Raw genomic sequence first — 10,298 nt, 5'->3', positions numbered from 1 at the left:
TAAATTTGTGATTGAGGATAATGTCACATTTGCATGTAGCTGAAAAGTGGGGCCCTAGAGTTGGTTACTGGTGGGCCCTTGGCACCCCAGTCCGACATTGCTTGCACCATTCTTTCCCAGCACAGAGAAGTTACGGATTGCTCCTGCCAGTGATTAAGCTGCCTCTGCTGATGTCATGTCCACAGAGCAGTGGCTTATTTTCCACTCTGCTCTGTCAACAGGACGGGACTGCCGACGTCATGCGGATTGACAATCGGCTCCACTGATTATGCAGCAGAGATCCGGCTGTCAGTCAGAATGATGTTGACAGTCACACCCTGTCAACGGAGCAGAGTGGAAAAGAAGTCACTGCTCTGTTGATGTGATGTCAGCATAGGCAGCTGAATCGCCAGCAGGAGCAGACTATGACCCATCTGTGCCGGCGAAGAACGGCGCCAGGCACAACAGATAGGTAGGTAGCAACTACCTGCCTGTTAGTGGTTAGGCACTTTTTTTTTTTACAAAGTCCCAGATACACCCTTTAAAGGGCATTGTATTAAGTATTATAATGCTGCCATGAATTACCATACCGCTATAACACCAGATAGCATCCTCAGTTCATTACCAGCATGCAGGAAAAAAAAAAAAAAAGAAGACAACCCAATTTGTAGACATTACATGATGGGCAGTACAATTATCCTAAAACTACATGTTTATCATGCAGAAAAAAAAGCGAGAGAGAATAGAGGGAAGAACTACATAATGGAGGCAGCTGTCTTAAACCCAAAGGAAATGCTTATTGTCTGTTCTTTTCCCTCGCAGCTTAAGTACTTTTCCATAAAAACTACAGCAATTCAACAGCTAGAACGAAATGACTAATATTTTGCATACTGTTAGAAAACGCTCTAACATACCGGGAGTTTAAGTAAATGTACTTTGCATGGCACATGGAGGTTTTTTTTTTTTTATATATATATGGGACTGGCATAAAAAGAACATACACTTATAGGGTTATAATCATGGGAGTTTGACACCTGGGGCAATTATACTGATTATAAGGCCTCGTTCACACGTCTGCCTTTCTAGTACGTGATGTATCCGGTTTTGGGTTTTTTTGCGGATAGAACGCATACCCATTACAATGACCTATGTCCTTGTTTTTACATGTTCTTGCAACACACAGACATGTTCATTTTTTTTTCCGGCAGCACGGATGACTAGGGTCAATACAAGTCTAAAGGTCCATAAAAAACCCACACGGCACACGGATGACTATGGTCAATACAAGTCTAAAGGTCCATGAAAAACCCACACGGCACACAGATGTCTATGGTCAATAGAAGTCTAAATGTCCATGAAAACCCACACGGCACACAGATGTCTATGGTCAATACAAGTCTAAAGGTCCATGAAAAACCCACATGGCACACAGATGTCTATGGTCAATACAAGTCTAAAGGTCCATGAAAAACCCACACGGCACACGGAAGACTATGGTCAATACAAGTCTAAAGGTCCATGAAAAACCCACATGGCACACGGATGACTAGGGTCAATACAAGTCTAAAGGTCCATGAAAAACCCACACGGCACACAGATGACTATGGTCAATACAAGTCTAAAGGTCCATGAAAAACCCACACGGCACACAGATGACTATGGTCAATACAAGTCTAAAGGTCCATGAAAAACCCACACGGCACACGGATAACTATGGTCAATACAAGTCTAAAGGTCCATGAAAAACCCACACGGCACACAGATGACTATGGTCAATACAAGTCTAAAGGTCCATGAAAAACCCACACGGCACACAGATGACTATGATCAATACAAGTCTAAAGGTCCATGAAAAACCCACATGGCACACAGATGTCTATGGTCAATACAAGTCTAAAGGTCCATGAAAAACCCACACGGCACACGGAAGACTATGGTCAATACAAGTCTAAAGGTCCATGAAAAACCCACACGGCACACAGATGTCTATGGTCAATACAAGTCTAAAGGTCCATGAAAAACCCACACGGCACACAGATGACTATGGTCAATACAAGTCTAAAGGTCCATGAAAAACCCACATGGCACACGGATGACTAGGGTCAATACAAGTCTAAAGGTCCATGAAAAACCCACATGGCACACAGATGTCTATGGTCAATACAAGTCTAAAGGTCCATGAAAAACCCACACGGCACACAGATGACTATGGTCAATACAAGTCTAAAGGTCCATGAAAAACCCACATGGCACACGGATGACTAGGGTCAATACAAGTCTAAAGGTCCATGAAAAACCCACACGGCACACAGATGACTATGGTCAATACAAGTCTAAAGGTCCATGAAAAACCCACACGGCACACAGATGACTATGGTCAATACAAGTCTAAAGGTCCATGAAAAACCCACACGGCACACGGATAACTATGGTCAATACAAGTCTAAAGGTCCATGAAAAACCCACACGGCACACAGATGACTATGGTCAATACAAGTCTAAAGGTCCATGAAAAACCCACACGGCACACAGATGACTATGATCAATACAAGTCTAAAGGTCCATGAAAAACCCACACGGCACACGGATGACTATAGTCAATACAAGTCTAAAGGGCCATGAAAAACCCACACGGCACACAGATGACTATGATCAATACAAGTCTAAAGGTCCATGAAAAACCCACACGGCACACGGATGACGTCCGTGTGCCATCCATGTGTTGCCATGTTTAACATGGCAAAGTATAGGAGAAGCTGTACTGATGGTAAAGATGGCTACATGGATGACACCGGTAGCGTTTTTTTATGTACATGTTTTATACAGATGTCTGATGGGGGGGCTAAGGAAGTAAGGGACAGGGTCCGAAGTCCTTGGAAAGCAAATTTGGCCTTCTTACACCATCCAATCATCTCTGCATGATGTGGGAGGAATCCGCCAGGGAACAAACACTTTATAATCTCAGTACATGACAGCCAGACAGATCACTCCGTTTTTACATCAATATTTCATCCAGTAGGGTATTACAGAAATAATTGTAATTCCACTTTACCGCTCTTGTACCCCTTTTTTTTTTTCTTATTACGCTACAACCTGTGTTGAGCAGAAATTGCTGTTCTGAATTGTTATTACATGATATACTATCTCCTGGGTGTCTTATTACATTAAGGATCAGGGATTGTAGAACAATTGGTTTCAAACTCGGCTACTTTAAGTGGAAATAAGAGACTTAATAGATTTGTAAATCCAGGCGGCAGCTGCAGCCCTAACTCCCACCACCCTCCCCTGCTGCAATTCTCTAGAAGATATTGTTCAACGTTTTTTTGATGCTCCAGAAGGCACGGAGGGGGTTAAAGCACGGAGCTCGTAGATATCCAATCAAGTGTCGCCCCAGGGACGGATTTAGCCAATTGTCGCGCGGCGAAGGCGTAGCTTTCGGTGCCATTGGCTGGGTTGGGACAGGCATGGAATGGGGGAAAAAGGATGGGAGAGAGTTTTCACACTGACTTGGTGCTGAACTGGTGCTTGTGAATCCTGCAGGTAACAACACATTTAGGAGCAGAGAGAGAGAGAAGGAGAGAGAAAAAAAAAGGAGAAGGGATTCTAAGAAAAAAGGAGGCACAGAAGGGATGGAGGCTGCAAGGGATTGACACCTAAATCTAAAGAAGACGTTTCCGCACATCGGTGACTGATCATTTCCATGGCAAGACAATGGGAAGCAGACAGACCTTGATCCAGGGTAAAAAAAAAAGCCAAAGAAAAGCAGGATGTTCGCCGTGACCTTATAGAAGGATGGCATGCTGTGCTCCATACATTGCACAGAATGATTGACAGCTCGCCAGACGTAGGACATGCCAAGCTATAGACAGTCCATTGTGATTACGCAGCTTATCGCCTTGTAGGGGGTGCAGGGGTGCTGTGCACATCATCCTCCTCTGTCCCCAGGTGACTTTTTGACCTGGAGATCCACCTTTGTTGGGATTGATCTGATGTCTAATTTTTTTTTGGATTTAAGCCCAAGCGAACTGATTTGCAGCTAATCTGCAGTTGCCTAACTTTCAGTCTGGAAACTATAAGGACCAGGCAGCTTCGTACATACATTGATCTACTGCTGAATCCCATTTTTTCTTTTCCTGTATGCAATCAATCCGGTGTGGACATTTGATTGGCAGTGCCAAGGTGGTGTGTGGGGGCCCCCCCTTTGATATTGCCCTTTGGGTAAGCATTTTCTTCTTCATTTTTTTTTTCTCCTTTCCATGACAGCTTAGTCTAGGCAAGGCATTGAAATGATCTTGCAAAGGGATGGGAGATGTATGAGCATTAATTGCTGGAAGTGAAGTGGACAGCTTCCAGTTGTGGCACAGATGATTGGCTTGTACGAAGAAGACACGGTCATGTGTAGATTCATTATGTTTGTGCGCCACTGCATGGGTATTATTAATAGCAGACCGAAGTCATCATCCCAAATGTACAGACTGTAACCCAGCTCACTGTGATGTCGAGGATCCTTGAGCTGGACCTTGAATGGGTTAAACTTCTTCCCCTGCAATAATGCTGTAGGGCACCACTCCATTGACCTGTTCCTTGCTAAAGAGACCCACAAGGCATTGCTCCATTAATCACTTTATCGCTGGGTTTTACGTTCTCAGTGCACTGCAGAAAAATCTAATAACCCTCCTGAATAGAGGTTGTGGTACCCCCATAACTGCTAGAAGGGCCAGCAGTGCAGAGTCTGCCCGGAATAGCTGAAGATCCATCTCCGAGCTCAATCTGCAGGCCATAGGCATTAATGCTACTTCAATTTTAGATCCAGGCAAAGCCAGAGATGGCAGTAACAGCCCAAGTAACAGAATTTTCAATAACTTGGCAATGCCGTAAAGAGGTTCCGCAGCAGCCATAAAAAAGTCATTGTAGATAATGGGCAGTATTGTGAATGTTTAATAACCCTTCCCCAGCCATCCATTACGCATGATACATGGAAGTGAGGAAACTCCAATACTACCGAACTCTTAAGTTGAGGCAGTAAGTGAATAATTGCTGCCGCTAATATGGCTCCGAGAAAGTTTTTTTTCTCCTTTGAAATGTCTTTTCAAGGTAGAAAAGACCCAGTCTTGGAATCGGTCACCTTTCAGGTGCTATGAAATGGGACGTAAAGGGGGAACATAATGCCCGTCCAAAAAAATACCTCTAATTATGGATATCGAGTCTACATTTTGTACATTTCTTGCTAAACCAAGACCTAAAATTCCTTCCTTGGCTCAAGGTCCCTTAGGGCATTTAAGGACCATTTTGGAAAAAACAAAATGGAAACAAGTAGGAAATAATTGAATGAACATAGGGATGAGTTAATGGTAGCTATGAATGGAACTCTGTATGGAACCACAGCTGCGCTGTCACGCTCCTTTAGGCAAATTAGAGTTCCCCTCATGCCCTCTGGCCTCGTAACAGGTTGTTTATGGAAAATTATGAAAGCACCGGGGCCCACTTAAATGCCGCAGTTAAGTCCTGCCGTGCAGCTGAGCGCCGAGCGATCCTGATGTAGGACGCAAGATATTGTTATAAATATTCCAGCTTTTAATTATATTTCCTTTTTCCCTTTAAATCACTGGAAATTTCCATTGGTGCGGAGTGCAGCTGCATTATCAGCTGGTCGCTCCGGGTACATTATGGGTAACGGTTTTTGGAGTCTGGGCAGACTATTTTTTTTGATGGCACATTTTGCATAAGAACAATCCGTGTGAGCTGTGGATGCTGACTCTGGAGGTGCAGTGTAGGCACAATCGACGTTACTCGCTCTCTTTTTTTCCCCCCTTAGCTTTTATTGATTGCATTAAAACAATGATGTATCTGCCGGGCAAAAGCTCCATTTATCCAAAAAAAAGCCAAGAGCTTGACTGCGAGATGCAGAGAAGTGGCGGCGGCTCTTCCTAGCAGTAGTTATTATACATGGCGTGTCATCTTTCTGACTTGGAGACGTGATTGATACTGGCCCGTATGCTTTCACTAACCCTCGCATTTCCAGTAAAGGGCTGAACTCTACGCCTATGACATAATACGGCATATCCATTCTCAGTCTGTCTGCGAGGCTCTGTTCTCTAGTAAACATGCCATGAAAGCTAAGTGACAGCCGTGGGTGAGAAATGCAGAACGTTCGCTGGAAAGTTGTTGTTTTTTTTTCATATTTTTCTCGGGGGTGGTAAAATTTTGTCGATCTTATTTTGATTGACTTTGTTGGCTTCAGTATACCGATAACAGTCATTAAAGTAGCAGGTTTTCTCCCGGCTCCTTGGCACTAATAAAATTTCTCATGCCAAGGCAGGATTCACCTTGTCAATACTAAGCAAGGAAAACAAACAGCCAACCAAGTGCGAATTCTGATGGGGGAACGACTAAAGATGGTATATCGATGACCCAGACGTCTTCTCGCTCTCCTTCTACACCTGCCTTGCTCATGTTCTCACTGTCTCCTGCAGTTCAGTAGCAGACTGCTTGTTTGCTTGCCTGCCTGCCTTCATTCCTGTCTGTCAGTTCTCCCTGATCAGGTTCTCCTGTCCCACAGCTGACATTGCCGGAGCTTCTCTACTTGCTCTCCCTGTCTACTGCGGTGATCGGCTTTCTCCTTCCTTCTATGCTTTGGCGTTTAACTCAGAGATGGCAAAATTTGTCAGTTGTGTTGTGTGCCAAAAGGAAACGCCTCTGAATGCAAAGCAATCACTCTGTTCTTCATGCCAACCTTGCCACGGTAGGCCTGGATGTAAGCAGCTGGTATCACCGAATAACCTTCTCAGTTGACCCTTATTTTCACCGCTCTCGACTCCCAATACACACCCATTACGTTTCATATGTTAAAGAAAGTAGGTGTATATCCACTGCATATATATATATATATACATACAGTATATATATATAGTGTATATACCATGACCACATACCTAAATACTGGGACCGGTAGCCCTTTGTGGGTGATAGGGAAAGTGTCCAGTCCCGGTAACGACCTCTAAGAAGTGCAGAAGCTCCAGTGTTCCTTTGTAATAATATACTGCCCTGTGTTGTGATATGCATTGGCCTGGACTAATCACACAACCCGTTTCCACATACCATGGACTAAACACTTTTGTATCATGGCTATGGCTCCACAATAATAATCTAAAACATAAGTTAATCGCGACCAAAGTAGTCATCAGACGTCGAGAAGCACTTTAAGGGAATCTATCATCAAGTTTTTGCTACCACATCTGAGAGCAGCATAATGTAGGGCAAAGACCCTGATTCCAGGGATGTATCAGTTACTGAGCTGCTTGCTGTACTTTTGATTAAGTCACTGTATTATCTGCTGCCGATCTAGCAGTTCTCTAAATGCTGGGCTCTGTATAACCCCGCCCACACAACTGATTGGCGGATTTCTGCCAATCAGTGATGGGGCGGGGTTATACATGATTTGGAGGACTACATGGCAGCAGGTTTACTAGTCCTCTAGTGACAATCTCCTTCCGATAAAACAGTGATTTTATTAAAACTACAGCAAGCAGCCCAGTAAGTGATACATTGCTGAAATAAGGGTCTCTACTACTTTCAGATTAGGCTGCAAAAACCTGTTGACAGATACCCTTTATTACCACTATAGACAACCCATGATCTTCAATGGTATCAATCAGCTATCTAATGTGTATGTGGACCTTCTGACTACTCACTGGCAGACAATGTAGAGTGACAGAAGGATCAGGAATATTGAATTTCGCCTTTATTCTCCTGAAAGATTGACCTACGCTGGAGGTGATTGGCAGCGATTTACTCCACTCTCCATATTTTAAACATACTGTATGAATACACAGCCAAATTAAGAGTGCATGTGTATGTGGGTGGGTCGGAATAAACAGAAGTCAACCGATCAAGCATTTTGCTGACATGCAATGTGTATGAGCACTTAAGAACATTGTATGTGACTGCAGACTTGTGAATCCTCACAGTGTGCACAGTTTGCGCTGTTAGGATTCTCTGATGGTGGCACTGGGAGAGGAGGGCTTGTGACTGCAATTATGTGATTTGCAAACATGCAGTCACATGCCAACTAGACATGCATGGCCTCACTCAATCCAAGTATATTGCGTGAAGCCGGACACGTCTAGTTTGAATGTGGCTGAAATATGCAAATCACATACTTGCGCCATCAACGGAGAATTCTCACAGCGTGCAGTGTGTGCGCTGTGAAGGTTTACAAGTCTGCAGTCACACAAGAGTGACTGCAGACTTGTACCCCAAAACAGGGCAACCCCATTAAGGGCTGAGAGAAAATTTGGTAAGTCTCTAGAAATACAGAGCAGGGACGTTTCTAAATGTTTTTAGAGGTAGACTAGAGATCATAGGCGTAGACATTTTTTTTCTGAACTATGCACAATACTTCCAATCAGGAGTAGAACAATAAGCTTGATAGGCTGATAACAGGGAATAACAGAATTAACTTAACAGCACAGAAAAATAAATTAATTATAGTACAGTAATTACTTAAAGGGGTATTCCCATCTGGTAAATTTATGACATATCCCTGGGATATAAATGTATGGCTAGTGTCACACTTGCGAGTGCAATGCGAGAAAGTCGTGCGAGTCTCTCGCATCAATACCCGGCACTGCCGCCGGCACTCGGGACTGGAGTGTGCAGCTACATAGAAATACATGCAGCCACACGCTCCGGTCCCAAGTGCCGGTGTCAGTGCCAGGTATTGATGCGAGAGACTCACACGTGTTTCTCGCATTGCACTCACAAGTGTGACCCCGGCCTATAGCAGATCCTGATCCCACCAATCTCAAGAAAGAGGTCCAATCACACTCTGCTTTCCGTGTAGAGGTTCTTGGAAGTTCTATACAAAAGAATGGGAAATGACAGCGGCGGCCATCAGGGTCCCATTCTCAAGATGGCCCCAGAAGCCATTGGTGGGATCAGCATCTTCTGTACATTTATATTGTGTGGCATATTCTGCAGATTTTTCATACATGTACGGGATGGGAACACCTATTCAGTTGTTTAGAAGGATCTAATTAGTAAAGTCCTACCTAATCTTATCATTGATATTTGGACTTGATATTGGTTGAACAAGATTCTGGCTGCAGATTATCCTCATAGAACTTAAAGGCATTTGTTACACTAGGCATACACATGAGATATTTATCTGTAGATCATTGGAAGATCCAGCACTTATTTTAGTAATATCCACTTAAATGCATGAGTTTAAGGTGCAAAGATGTCTTTCAATAACAGAAAACATCACTTAAATATATGCACTCTCGGGATATCTGAGCATGTTTGTGTTCCAAAGAGAGTAAGCTGCTGCCAGACATCGGTGGCAATGTTTTACCTCCCACAAGGACAAAAGGATCTGACATTGAAAGTCAACTTGTCCGATCCTTCTTCCCCCTTCATCATCTGTTAACGACTCTCATCATCTGTCGATGACTGTGCTGCAATATTTATGGGCACCTGAATCTGTCAGTGGTCTGCAGATATATATCTCATGTGTATGGCTACATACTGCCACAGGGTAAGCAGTAAAAAAGCAAAGAATTCTTATTTATTGCTCTAGAATGCAACAACATATTCAGTAGCGCTGTATACAAGCTGTAATATCTTACATCTACCTGTCTCCAATAAGTCTCTATTGTCCACACATTAGGGTCAATTTTATAGGAAGCCAAAGAACCTGTTGGTATTATTAAAAGGAAAACATGGACCTCTATGAGTAACCTATCAAATCACAGGACAAAATAGTTCTACTTTGTAACTTCTCCATCTTAGGCCACGTTCACACTTTTAGTATGTTGTCAGTATTTTACATCAGTATTTGTAAGCCAAAATCAGGAGTGGAACAATCAGAGGTAAAGTATAATAGAAACACGTCACCACTTCTGTATTTATCACCCACTCCTGGTTTTGGCTTACAAATACTGAGGTAAAATACTGATCAAATACTGATGTGAAATATTGACGAAATACTGAACGTGTGAATGTGGCCTTACACACACTCAGATCAATATGATAGAAAGACAGTAAGGTCGGGGTCACACTTGTGAATGCAATGCGAGAAACTCGCGTGAGTCTCTCGCATCAATACCCGGCACTGCCGCAGGCACTTGGGACCGGAGTGTGCAGCTACATAGAAATATATGCAGCCGCACACTCCGGTCCCAAGTGCAGGCGGCAGAGCTAGGTGTGGAGGCGAGAGACTTGCGTGAGTTACTTGCATTGCACTCGCAAGTGTGACCCCGGCCTTAGTCTCATTATTGGACATTATTGGGCAACCCACTAAAATACTGGGACTATATACA

The 10,298-nt window shown here is 43.5% G+C and overlaps 1 protein-coding gene across 1 annotated transcript in view; it reads left to right on the top strand.

Moving 5' to 3' along the window:
• Positions 1-3,307: 3,307 nt before the first annotated feature.
• BRINP2 (BMP/retinoic acid inducible neural specific 2) overlaps positions 3,308-10,298 on the top strand; it is a 364,502-nt gene continuing 357,511 nt past the window's right edge. Inside the window, exon 1 of the mRNA XM_069737795.1 lies at positions 3,308-4,197. The gene's annotated coding sequence lies outside the window, so the exon portion shown is untranslated. The remainder of the gene's footprint in view (positions 4,198-10,298) is intronic.

This window comes from Ranitomeya imitator, chromosome 8 (assembly GCF_032444005.1).
Source record: "Ranitomeya imitator isolate aRanImi1 chromosome 8, aRanImi1.pri, whole genome shotgun sequence".
Lineage (NCBI taxonomy): Eukaryota > Metazoa > Chordata > Amphibia > Anura > Dendrobatidae > Ranitomeya > Ranitomeya imitator.
The sequence above is the reverse complement of the archived record's forward strand: the minus strand, read 5'-3'. Positions and strand labels throughout refer to the sequence as shown.